The sequence below is a fragment of the Dermacentor albipictus genome, chromosome 5 (assembly GCF_038994185.2).
Source record: "Dermacentor albipictus isolate Rhodes 1998 colony chromosome 5, USDA_Dalb.pri_finalv2, whole genome shotgun sequence".
In the NCBI taxonomy this organism is placed as follows: domain Eukaryota; kingdom Metazoa; phylum Arthropoda; class Arachnida; order Ixodida; family Ixodidae; genus Dermacentor; species Dermacentor albipictus.
This window is the reverse complement of record NC_091825.1, coordinates 161,535,733-161,548,067: the sequence shown is the minus strand read 5'-3', so window position 1 is coordinate 161,548,067 and position 12,335 is coordinate 161,535,733. Positions and strand designations below refer to the sequence as shown.

At 48.3% G+C, this 12,335-nt stretch overlaps 1 pseudogene; it reads left to right on the top strand.

Annotated features, from left to right (window-relative positions):
* The first annotated feature begins 8,807 nt into the window (after window positions 1-8,807).
* On the top strand, window positions 8,808-11,038 carry LOC135904049 (glutamate--cysteine ligase catalytic subunit pseudogene; annotated as a pseudogene).
* The last annotated feature ends 1,297 nt before the right edge of the window (window positions 11,039-12,335 follow it).

The following is a 12,335-nucleotide window of genomic DNA, read 5'->3' as shown; positions in this document are numbered from 1 at the left end:
ATGTATTCGCTTCTGCAGTCTGCACATCACTCAGTGTGGCCATTGCGGACTTGCATGAGGTCTTGAAGTTTCATTGAATCGAGACAGCGAAAATGACAGGCTAGAAAAAACGCGAAACACGCCTTCCGCCCAGCTAAAAAGCCCAAGTTTCGCCTTCGCGCCGGGTCGCATCTCCCGGCGTGGCAGCCCAGGCCTGCTACTTCGCGGCGTTTGGGATAGATGGCGCGACCGGCGCTCGTCAATATGGCGGCGCCCTTTGAATTCACGGTGTTCTGGTGTATACAACGAGACAAACCAAATCAACACACTATCAGACAAGTTGACAAAGCCCGCAGCGAGGCCCGATGAGACGAAGCATTGTGGTGGTTCAATAGAGCCGTCGTGTCAAATGAAAAATATCAACATTTTTTTTTCACCTGCGCCAAAGCATCCAGTGAAGACACTAGTGCCAGCCAAGGTAACTACGTTCTTGTTTATTTTTTCTACTTTGACTTTTAATCGCGAGGGCACATTGAGCTTCTTCAGTTTTTTGTTCTCGCTCCCCTACCCAGGGCTGCCAGAGCATGCCAAAGCGCATGCGTTTTTCTCGTGTTGCCCCGACCACCGCGCCGCGCACTTCGGTGCGCGTTCGGTTTTCTCTGGCCGAGTGCATTTTCGCGTGGCAGAGTTTTGGACGCTTTCTAGCTAGCAGATGAGAAAAAGAAACAATGGTCGCTCGCCGCCACCACTGTGGGGACTCGACGGATTGCACCGCGTTCGCTTGAGTGCAACCTCTCCAGAATGTCTTGTCTCGCCGATGTAGGATACCGGGCAGTATGCGCGTGGTTTTTGGTGGACCAAGCGTCTCGTGCTTTATTCGATATTCCTTTAATAGCCACATTAGTTGCCCAAAGTAGGCATTCGATTGTGACCAACATACATTCCTTCGCGATTTCTTTTTCATTACGGTTCCCCCGCCCCACAAAAGGAAAAAAAGAAAAAAAAACATTGCGGCGCAACGAATTGTCGCATGGTGAAAGTTCTATTTTGTCACTTCTTTTGAGGAAAGTAATGGGCCATGGGACGCTTCAGCTGCCGGATACTCTTATTATGTTATTGGGATAGCAATTGTATGGAGACTCTAGGCGCATTCCTACCGTCGCCCTCATGTTCCGCATAAAGTCCAAGGGCGATAACATCTTGACCGCGCACCGCATGCTGTATGGGCGAGTGAAAGCGTGTTGAGGGTAGGGGGGAATCGCTGAGCCGACGGTGGTGGCTCAGTCTTGTGTGCGCAAAGGAGAAAAGCGGGGAGTAAGCGCGCCGCCTTCCGTCGCGCGCGATACATCAGGATGAGTGGATGGAATTGGGGCGAGATCTAGGATTCTGTGAATCTGTGATTTCGCAACATGTGTATTTGCCTTGTTTGACCCATTATATACCGTGACTTTTAGATACGTAGATTTATTGGAGACTTATGCGCATGTTTAGATATTTGTTGCGAAGTTTTGTGTATATGTGCAGTGACTGAACTTTGTTTCCAGTGGCAATTTTTTGCCCTTTATCAAGCTGTATCTTCGCATCTGTATATTCCATTGTATCTTCGCATTTCTTATGTACGAGGGGGAGTCACATGAAAGTGAGCCTACCCACCCCGCGCAATTATGGTTCTGTTCATTATCTGCAAGGCCTGCGCGTAGCACGCAGGCATCTATCATTTACAAAAGTGGCGCGCAGGTGTGAGGATAAATGTTCTTTAATGCGCTCATACACTGGGTTGAACATGGTTGCGTGACGTAATGGTAGCTCCAGAAGTTGAGCAGCGTGGTGCCGTGAGGTTTTTGACAGCTGAAGGTGTTTTCCAAAACGAAATTGGTCACCGTATGGCTGCCGTGTGCATTGAACATTACATTTCATTGGCCATTGTGAAGCGTTAGAACAAACGGTTCAAAGAAGGACGTGAAAGTTTCAAAGACGATCCCAGACCGGGCCAAAGCCATCGTGCAGTTACCCCTAACAATATTGCAAAGGTTGATATGAGCTGATGACACAATAACGGAAGATAAGAACTGGCAGAGCGTGTGAACATCAGTCACGGTTCAGTTCACTCTCACCGTTCACGCCATAATTCATGAATATCTCGGTTATCGGCTCTTGTGTGCGCAATGGGTGCCCAAGATTTTGAACCACCGCCAGAATACGGAGAAGTTCGGCGCTGCCTTCACCCATCTGATCTTGTATCACATTAAGGGTGACGATTTCCTGTCCGCAGTTGTGATCGGGGACGAACCATGGTGCCACTACTACGAGCCTGAAACACGAAGGCGAAGCTTACAATGGAAACATTAGAATTCACCACCCCCAAAGAAAGCAGAGGCCACCATTTCCGCCAGAAAGGTGTTGTTGACTTTTATTTTTCGATCGTCAGGGGCCATTACTGATAGAATTTGCTAAATCTTGAGAGACTATCAATTGTTTCCGATATTGTGAAACGCCGGATCGGCTGCGTGTCGCAATAAAAAACAAGCTACGTGAAAAATTGACGAATGGGGTCATGTTGTTCCACGACAATGCCCCTCCCCACGTCGCTGATGCGGTTAACATAAAACTGGCGAGGTTCAAGTGGGAAACGCTGTAATATCCGCCATACAGCTCAGATCTGTTGCCTTGCGACTTCCACATTTTGGGGCAATCGTAAAAACAGCTCAAGGGAACCAGATTCGTCTCCGTCGATGACGTTAAAGTCAGTTGCAGACGTTATGAAGCAGCAACCCAAGGAGCCTTATGAGACGGGAATTACGCGACTCGTTAGTCAATGGGAAAGATCTATAAATGCTCACGGAGGCTACTTTTATATAAATTACCCCGTTAGTCATATATTCGGATTGGCTCACTTTCATTTGACTCGCCCTCGTATATTCTGCGGCTATAATTTCTGTGCAACCACTCACGATACACGACCGGTGACAGCTGCTCCTGCGTAATACATTGGAACAACTGACAGCGGCATTGAGATTTTTCAGTGGTCGTTGCATATGTATACAAGAATGTAAAGAAGAATCTTGAATGACAAAGTTTCGTTAACATATTTGTCCTCAACTTGTTCATTTCATGGCCTTTACATTTTTCGTATCAAAGGCACGCACTGCTTTGCTGGTTTCGAACTGATGTAGTTCTAAAGTTCGTGTGATATTTTCTGTACTTATTAAATAGACAAGAACATGGAAGCATTGACACCAGTTATGTTGGGCACAATTTTTGGCATAGACGAGTATAATATTTTATGACAAAATACATAATTTACTTCTATTGACAGTGCGTAGCGTCCAAGAATTCGTTTGCAGCATCTTTGGCAATGGCATTCATGTATTTGATCCCTAGGCAAATTGTTTAAGAGGAAGCTTTATCTTGGGCCCAACTCCAACGCGGCCTATTCAGATACATGTAAAACGCAGAAACGCTTTTCTGAGATAACTCGTGAATCGCTTTTAATGAAATTTGTTGCATTTTAGAAAGTAAGTTAAATTGTAGTGTCTATTGGAAGCGGAATTTCGATTTAGGGCCGGAACTTTATTGAAATATTTTGAAAAATTCAAAACTTCGAAAAAAAGAAATAGAAGGACGAAGTTAACAAATTAATAGTTTTGCATCAAGAACAGATATCGCGGTCCTGTAAACGGCATCCATTACACCATTCAAAGCGGACGAATTCGATATGTCTATTTGTATCTTACGTGAATTTGTTATGTTATGTACAAGGGTTCTGCAAGAGCCGTATTTACATAATACTTAATTTTTTAGACTCATGTGTAACATGTCAATTTTGCCCGCTGTAGATGTACTATTATCTTCAATTCACAGCATTGTGATATTAATTTTCGTTGCTGATTTAGAGAGTTGTTAACTTCATTGTTTCGTTTTCTGAATTTTTTTTATTTTTACCACTTTTCAATAAAACATTGACGACCTAAATCGAAAATTCGAAGCAAACAGTCACTATAATTTAACTTTTTCTTTTAAATGCAACAAATCAAATTTGGTGCAGTGGTTGCCGGGAAAACGAATGCTCCTTCTACATGTATTTAGATAGGAGCATCCGACCTAATGTTCCCTCTTAGGAGGAGGCCGAGCTGCAATGTGAGCGACGTGAGCAGTGTGAGCAATGCAACGGAGACTATCATACATGATTACATGGTTTGAAGTGTATGAAGTTGAATATCCACATAGGTGGAAAGGCCTGCAAAAGTGGCTGCAAAATGGCGATTCCCACAAAACAGACCATGTTCATATTGAGAGCAGGTGGGACACCAAGTGTGAGCGACACATTAGCGGCCACCGAAAGAAGAAAAAGAAATGTGCAGGTAGGAAAAGAGGCAACGCTAGAATGCCAACACAGCGACATGAACTATAACTATAACGCCGTATAACTTGCACTCGAATCAATCGGGTGACGCTGATTCGTGTGCAAGTTACGGCGACTGTCAATGCAAACAGACGGGGCCCTGTCCAATCTGCTTGCGCTGCTGGTTGTCACTCGTTACTAGACGGCCATGTGCGACGCAGGCAAGCACTGTGCCTGAAGTCGGATAGCTGAATGTGCTGTAAGCGACCTGTAGTGCGCGAATTCCCACTGTTGTCATGTGGATCTTAGCCAATGTACAGTGTATTGTTTGAACCGTATGCGGTGATTGAATGCCAAGTCTAATTTGTCTAAAGATGCAATTTTCGTAAGTGTGCACCTTCGTTTCTTCAACTATTTATATATATATATATATATATATATATATATATATATATATATATATATATATATATATATATATATATATATATATGGCGTCTTCAAAGTTGCAGCACCCAGGTCCCGACGTAATATATGCAGGAAAGAGATGACGGACCTTTTGGAAGTAAGAAGTGTTTACTTAACATTTTCGGCTGGTGGACCAACCTTCGTCAGAGTACAGTATGTACTCTGACATAGGCACAACAGTTAAGTACGCAATATACGCATATGATTCAAAAATACCTATTTCTGACATTAACCTGCATCATTTAATATCCAAAGCTAACGACGTGCCGTCGGAGATTTCCTCGTGGTCAAAAATGAATCGACTTAAGATGAATCCACATAAAACTAAAGCAGTTATAGTTCGTGCTAAAAATAAAACAGTGCCTACTTACCAGCCGTTAATGATTTATTTACAGCGAATAGATATTGTTGATACGCATAAAATACTTGGGGTTTACTTTTCATTGAACTTAAGTTGGGATGCTCACGTTAACTACCCCTGTAAGAAAATCTCGTCTGTAACACGAGTCGTGTCTCGCTGCCGTATTCTGCTGCCACTCGGGGCCAAACTTCAAATGTATCACGCGTTGTTTAACTCGCATCTAAGTTATTGTACGTTGATATGAAGCACAACAACAAAAACAAACATAAATAAAATACTTGTTCTACAAAAAAGGATAACTCGCTACATTGGAAACATTGAACGTTTGGCAACCACCTGCAAAGCATTTGGAGGGTTCAGTATACTATGGGTTGACAATATTTACGCATATCGTTTGTTGAACACACTCTACTTTTCAGACATAGAACTAATGAACTTCATTACAGCCTTATCATGTCTAGAGCGTCGTGTTATTACAGAACCTAGAAGAAACGCCCATATATGGTCTGCACCTAGACTTCGTACAACTTATAAGTATCAAACTTTGGCATACAACGTCCCAACAACACTAAACACATATGAAAACACAAACAGTTACATTCTTTCTTTTGTTCTATTGTTCGCTAGCAAAAGATTCGGTATCTATAAATAATATCTCCTATACTGCTTGCAAATCAGTTATTAAAATTATTAAAATTTTTGCAACATTTCAGTGTATTTGTGTGTCATAAATATGCTGTACTATGTGTTGTAATTTGCATATGTATTTCCACGTCCATCGTATTTCAAGTGTATTCGTGTGATTTATGAACGTGTTGTATTATGCATTGTAATCTGCATGTTTTCATTTGTGCCTTTGTCACGGCTTATCTTAGTCTCTACCTGTGCACCTTGTATAGCTGCTGCCTTGTAACGGTCACCTGGGCCCAGTCAAGCCGACGGCTTTTAGCTCAGCGGACCTTCCAGCATATTGTCTGGCAAATAAACTTGAATTTGAATAAAGTGTGAGAAGCGTTCAAGCGGGCGTTCCCATGTCGACATAATTGCCCTCTCCTCCGAAACAGCGTCACCCCTTTCATTCCCCGAGCTGACACAAAGGGAAGGACGAAGGAAAGAAAATCGGGTGGTCAGGAGCTCGACGGTAGAACCTGACTAATACTTCCACAGGCTTCGCAAGAAGACGTCGACGACCACAGGACCGCAAGGGGTTATTTAACGCCGTCCTGGCCCCCGTGTTAATCAGAACCGCTCGAGACTCGGATGAGAGTCACAACCGTGCAACAATGAAGTGAATACATTCTTTTCTTCTTTTTTTTTACCACCACGATTCCCGGCTTCGTCGTCATTCCGTGATTCTTGCGGTGAAGACCCACCTCACCCAGTCGAGATCGTATCAGCTGCGTGACGAAATCAAATAATTTGCAGGTATAACTTGGAATCACCTAGCGAAGGAGAGGAGTAATTGGAAATCGCTGAGAGATGCCTTAGTCCTTCACTGCACATAAACATAGGCTCATTATTATTATTATTATTATTATTATTATTATTATTATTATTATTATTATTATTATTATTATTATTATTATTATTATTATTATTATTATTATTATTATTATTATTATTATTATTATTATTAAACTGGCAGATGGAGTCCACTGTGCGGTTGGCCCTTTATCATGTGCAAAATTCTGGGAAAGCATTTCGCTTTCCGAACGTTCGCTTTGCCTTCTACGTCACTGAGTAGGCGGTATTCAATGTGTGCTCTCGCTTCGCCGCACCAGAGTCTTTCCATAACATGGAAGGACTCTGGCCGCACTGATGTTAGCTGACGAAGGTGCGGCGTCGACGAATCACGACAGCGCAAGCGAACGTTCGGAAATCGACATGACTGCGCGCCCTCGCCCCAGGATGGTGGTATTGGGCCAGCCGTATAGTGGACTCCATCTCAGAAAGTTTACCCTGTTTCACCATGGTGAGCCCTGCAAAACGAAATTGAACGGCCGCAAATATGCATCATGTAAAAAGTGCAGTTGCGCAGAGAGTAAACTTATAAGTGGTTTATCATCTATGAAACATCCAGGTCGAAGAAAGTCAGGCTTTCCTTTTTATTTACCCACCGCGAAAGGGAACTCCATGCAAGTGCTCTCTCAGAGCCACTTACCGCGCGGGTCTTCCCATGTCGGGGCACATGCTGCTGCATAGGCTCCGCTTCGTCTTCGTCCTCACACCGGACATGCTGGAGCGGTGGCGGCGGTACCGACTACGCCGGAGGAGACGCCCTCCTTTTCAGTCTGCCTTGGGCCGCAGGAACACGGCCCCTCAAAAACCTTCGCGGACCAAGGAGGAGTAAATTTTAATGGAGAGAAAGGAGGAGAGGTCGGCCTGGAGAGCGTGTCTCTAGCCTGCTACTCCTCACTGGGGAATGGGGAAGTGGGAAATACAGGGAAAGGTAGGTGGCGGATGATTATGATATGGTACAATGAGATACTATATACACTTTGTCCAATATGCGGATGCGCACTGGAGACGCAATACACTAAGACTAATCTTGTCCATACAAAAAGTAATCTTGCCACAAAAAGTTTTTGCTCAAACACATTTCGCACTGACTACACGTCTCACAGCTTCTATAGGCGATCGTCTAAACCAGTCTCACTTAAAAAGTTCAAAAGTGCTTTTATGGCACGTTGGGCACAGTCAACACTCCTCCACGCGCCCAAAAGCTTTTCTTCTGAAAAGGGGTGGGAGTCCAAGCTGTCAACGGTAGATTTGAGTTTTCTTCGTTCGGCCGCATATTGAGGGCACACGCAAAGTACGTGAGCTATTGTCTCGAGAGTGTGACAGACGCTACATTCAGGGTCCCGTGTTTGTCCAATCTTGTGGAGGTATCAGTTGGTGTATGCCACACCCAGCCGTAATCGATGAATGAGCGTTTCCTGGCTTCTCCGCAACCGAAGTGGATGCCGGAATTGTAATCCAGCGTCAAGACTATGGAGGTGCTCTTGTCGATATTCGGGGTTGTCCCAATGTTGTGCCGTAGAAGTTGTAAGGGAGGTATGGAGCAAACGGACCAAGGAGCTCCCGAGGAGCCACACATGTGCCCCGACTGTAGCATGACCACGACTATCCGCAGCCCATCTGTTTTGGGAGTGCCACCTCTACGCTCAGCACCGGCAGCGCCACCTGAGGCCGGTGCGAGTGTCGTCCTACGAGGAGTGGGTTAGGCTGGGGACCGGATCGGCGCATTCCGACAGAGTCATTCTGGACTGGCCCTTGGGTTTTGCCAAGGACGCGCAGCTCCTAGGACGGCTCTGAACACGCCTCCACTTGCTATTCCACATAACAGGGTTTCGAGCCACCCCTTAATTACTAAAAACATTTTTATCATCATCACCATTTAATTACTGTTTAAGGGAGTCAACTGAACTCCGAGATGCGCGAAAATTGCAGGACAATTGACCTCTCCACTGGCGTAGCTCACTATTAAGTCTAATTTAATGAAGTGGCACCCCCGTTTTCTTATTTTCGACAATTAAAGGCTGTTTCGTCACCGCCGCTAATTTTCTGGCTACTTGGACGGCTAATAAATGATTTGGGCTCCTCCTCTTCTGTGGGGTTTGCACGCAGAGGATGAAGAAGACGCATAGGCCACGAGGCTCGTGACATGCGCTGCGAACCACGAGTAGCGCGTCGCACACCCAGCACTGGCTATGGGACTTCTGTCGGAAGGCACACCACTCTCCTGGGAGGAGACCAAGCGGCTCAGCGACTACGTGCGGCGCCGGGGCATAGTGCAGTTCATCAAGCTATACCGCGAGGCGCGGGAGCGCCGCAACGACCGGTTCCTGTGGGGCGACGAAGTCGAGTATATGCTGGTGCGATTCGACCACACCCGCCGACGCGTCCAACTGCTGCTGCGAGGCGCCGAGCTCATTCGCGAACTCAACGAGCGCGAGCTGCAGGCGCCCGCAGGCCTCTGCTCCTGGCACCCGGAGTTTGGCGCCTACGCTATGGAGGCCGTGCCCGCGCTGCCCTATGGCGACACTCTGGCGCATTGCAACGTCGTCGAGCACAACATGCGCCAGCGCCGCGCCGAGGTCAGCGCGCTGCTCGGTCCCGACGAGGAGATCATGTGCATGACGGTCTTCCCGAGGCTCGGCTGTGCGGCATTCACGCAGCCGCCGCACGAGCCTTCGCTCAACTCGGTCACCATGCCGTCGCTATTCGTGCCCGAGCAGATGATCTACCCGGCGCACCCGCGCTTCCGCACTCTGGCCCGCAACATCCGGATGCGACGCGGCAAGCGCGTAGTCATAAACGTGCCCGTCTTTCGGGACGTCAACACTCCGCGACCCTTCGTAGAAGACCTCGGGAGGCTCGGGGCGGACCAAGAGGCGCTGCTCGCCTCCGTGCCCGACCACGTGTACATGGACGCCATGGGATTCGGGATGGGTAACTGCTGCCTGCAGGTGACGCTGCAAGCGTGCGACATTGCAGAAGCGATGCGCCTGTACGACCAGCTGGCCAACGTGTGCCCCGTCATGCTGGCGCTGGGCGCGAGCAGCCCCGTATTCCGCGGCTACCTGGTGGACAGAGACTGCCGCTTCGACGTCATATCGATGGCCGTCGACGACCGCACCGACGGCGAGATGAACACGATGCGGCCGCGCTACGCCAGCATTCCCTGCTTCATCTGCGCCGTCAACGAGTGCTACAACGACGTGCCGCTCGCTCACAACGACCAAGTGTACCGGCTCTTGCGCTCCGAGAACATTGGCCACGGCCTGGCGATGCACCTGTCGCACGTGTTCGTTAGGGACTCGCTCTCGCTGTTCAGGGAGAAGCTCGGCGACGGCGCGGAAAACGACTACGACCACTTCGAGAACCTCCAGTCGACGAGCTGGCACTCGCTGCGCTTCAAGCCACCACCGCCCAACACAGACATCGGCTGGCGCGTCGAGTTCCGGCCCATGGAGCTGAACATGACTGAATTCGAGAACGCGGCATACGTCGTGTTCGTCGTGCTTCTCACCCGCGCCATCCTGACGTTCGACCTGGACTTGGTGGTCCCCATCTCCAAGGTGGACGAGAACATGCGCGTTGCTCAGAAAGTGGACGCCGTTCTGAATGAGAGGCTGTGGTTCCGCGAGGACGCCGCGTCAGCTCGAGGCGCAGCGGAGCCGCGCGTGGCGCGCATGACGCTCTGCGAGATCGTGAACGGCAAGCCGAGTGCAGGCTTCCCTGGTCTCGTGCCACTCGTGCGCACCTTCCTGGCTGGCATCGAAGAAGTGGACGTGAGCACCCGCTGCACAGTGGAGCAGTACCTGCAGCTCATCGAGAAGCGCGCCTCCGGCCAGCTAATGACGGCAGCGCACTGGATACGACAATTCGTCACTTCGCACCCGGAGTACAAGAAAGACTCCGTGGTGAGCGATGGCGTCACGTACGACCTGGTGGCGCGCATCAACCGGCTGCAGCACAACTTCTGGTGCTGCCCCGAGCTGATCGGCACGCCGGCCTCCAGGTCGACGGCGACCCCGCCCACCTCTCCGTCGGGAACGTCGTCGCCTTCGCACGAGGACGGCTACAGCCGCCTCGGCGGGGCTCTGCGTCGTCGGACTGATTGAAAACGCAATGAAATCGCGGGAACTAGTTGATGATACTCGGAAAATGAGCGGATTAGTAAAGAAATACTTATCGTGATCTCTGCGGCAGTGTACCATTCTAGAGGCAGAAAATCGCCTGCTGTGCTAATATTAGTAATTATTACTGACTCGTGCCAATTCCCATCGCATTTAGAATTTATAAGCGTGCCTTGCTAACACTATGGGACGCATTACACTTTTACAGCTGTCATGTAATAAATTTAGATCTATGCTATAGCGAAACTAGAGGTTCTTGTTCTTTTTTATGCAGGGATTTCGAAGCCGGGAAACCGTGACGGTGCACTTGGGACTTGATTTTGCGCACTCATCTTGTTCTGTAGACAGGCGCGCCCGGAACGTGCGTTCTTTTTGTTCCCTTTAGCAATAGAAACAAACATTGCGCACGCTATGTCCATCTTATGTGTTTTCGCGGGTATGTACGGCCAGCTAGCATATGCTGTTGTCGATTACGTAATTTTTGCTTGGCGTGTCAGTGCGTAGAACATAACGGGGAGATCTAGGCTGCTATCTTGTACACGTTCGATTTCACCTCTCGCAATTGTCCAGGCTGCGCCGATATCGCGGCCTAGGCCAATCTAGTCCAATCGAGTGAGACGAAATCGAACGTCGGCTTTTCGAACGTGTACAAGATAGCAGCCCTGAACGGTACCACGCCAGTTACCTGCTCTTCAAGAAGACAGTTATGCCCTTCACTAATGATCAAAAGGCTAAAATGATCCTCGCTCTGGGGGCGGCGCATGGCGACAATTGAGGAAGGCAGCCGAGCTATTCCGGATGTGGCAATGTGGAGGACGACCTAGTCCATCAACAATATTGAGAACGTGCGAAGTCCTTTGCGAGACGTGTAGCTTCACGAGAGAGCGACACAGGACTGCGACCGTACGCGGAAACGGATGTTTTGGCATTCTTTGCTGCTAACCCTCACGGTAGTGTGCCCAACGCCAGAGCGCAGGCCGGAATCTCAAGGTCATCAGTGCGGAGCAATAAAAAAAAAGAAAAGGTGATATGATCCCGTACCATGTACATCTTCATCAAAAACTTGAAGTCCGAGATTTTGAGAACAGACTTTGTCAATTGCATTTTCACGAAATGTGAAGAAGAACCGGACTTTCTCACTCGCGTGCTTTGGACGGGTGAGGCTAATTTCTTCAGAAATGCGCACGTTAATCTTCACAACACGCACTACAGGAGTGATAGGAATCCCCACTGGCTGGCACAAACACGGCAACGATACCAGTGGTCGTTTAATGCGTGGTGCGGTATTTTTGATGGCAACATCATCGAACCCATCTTTTTTGACGACACACTAACGACGGAACGCTACGTCGACGACATCCTCGAGGGCACCGTGAACGACGTCTGTTGCAACGTTCCACTTGCGCACCTTCAGAACATCTGGTTTCAACACGATGGTGCTCCTGCGCATAGTAGTAGTCAGTCTCAAACGTGGCTCGACAACCTTTTTTCCTGGACAGTGGATTGGCCCGCACGGACCTGTACCAGGCCTGCACGGTCACCG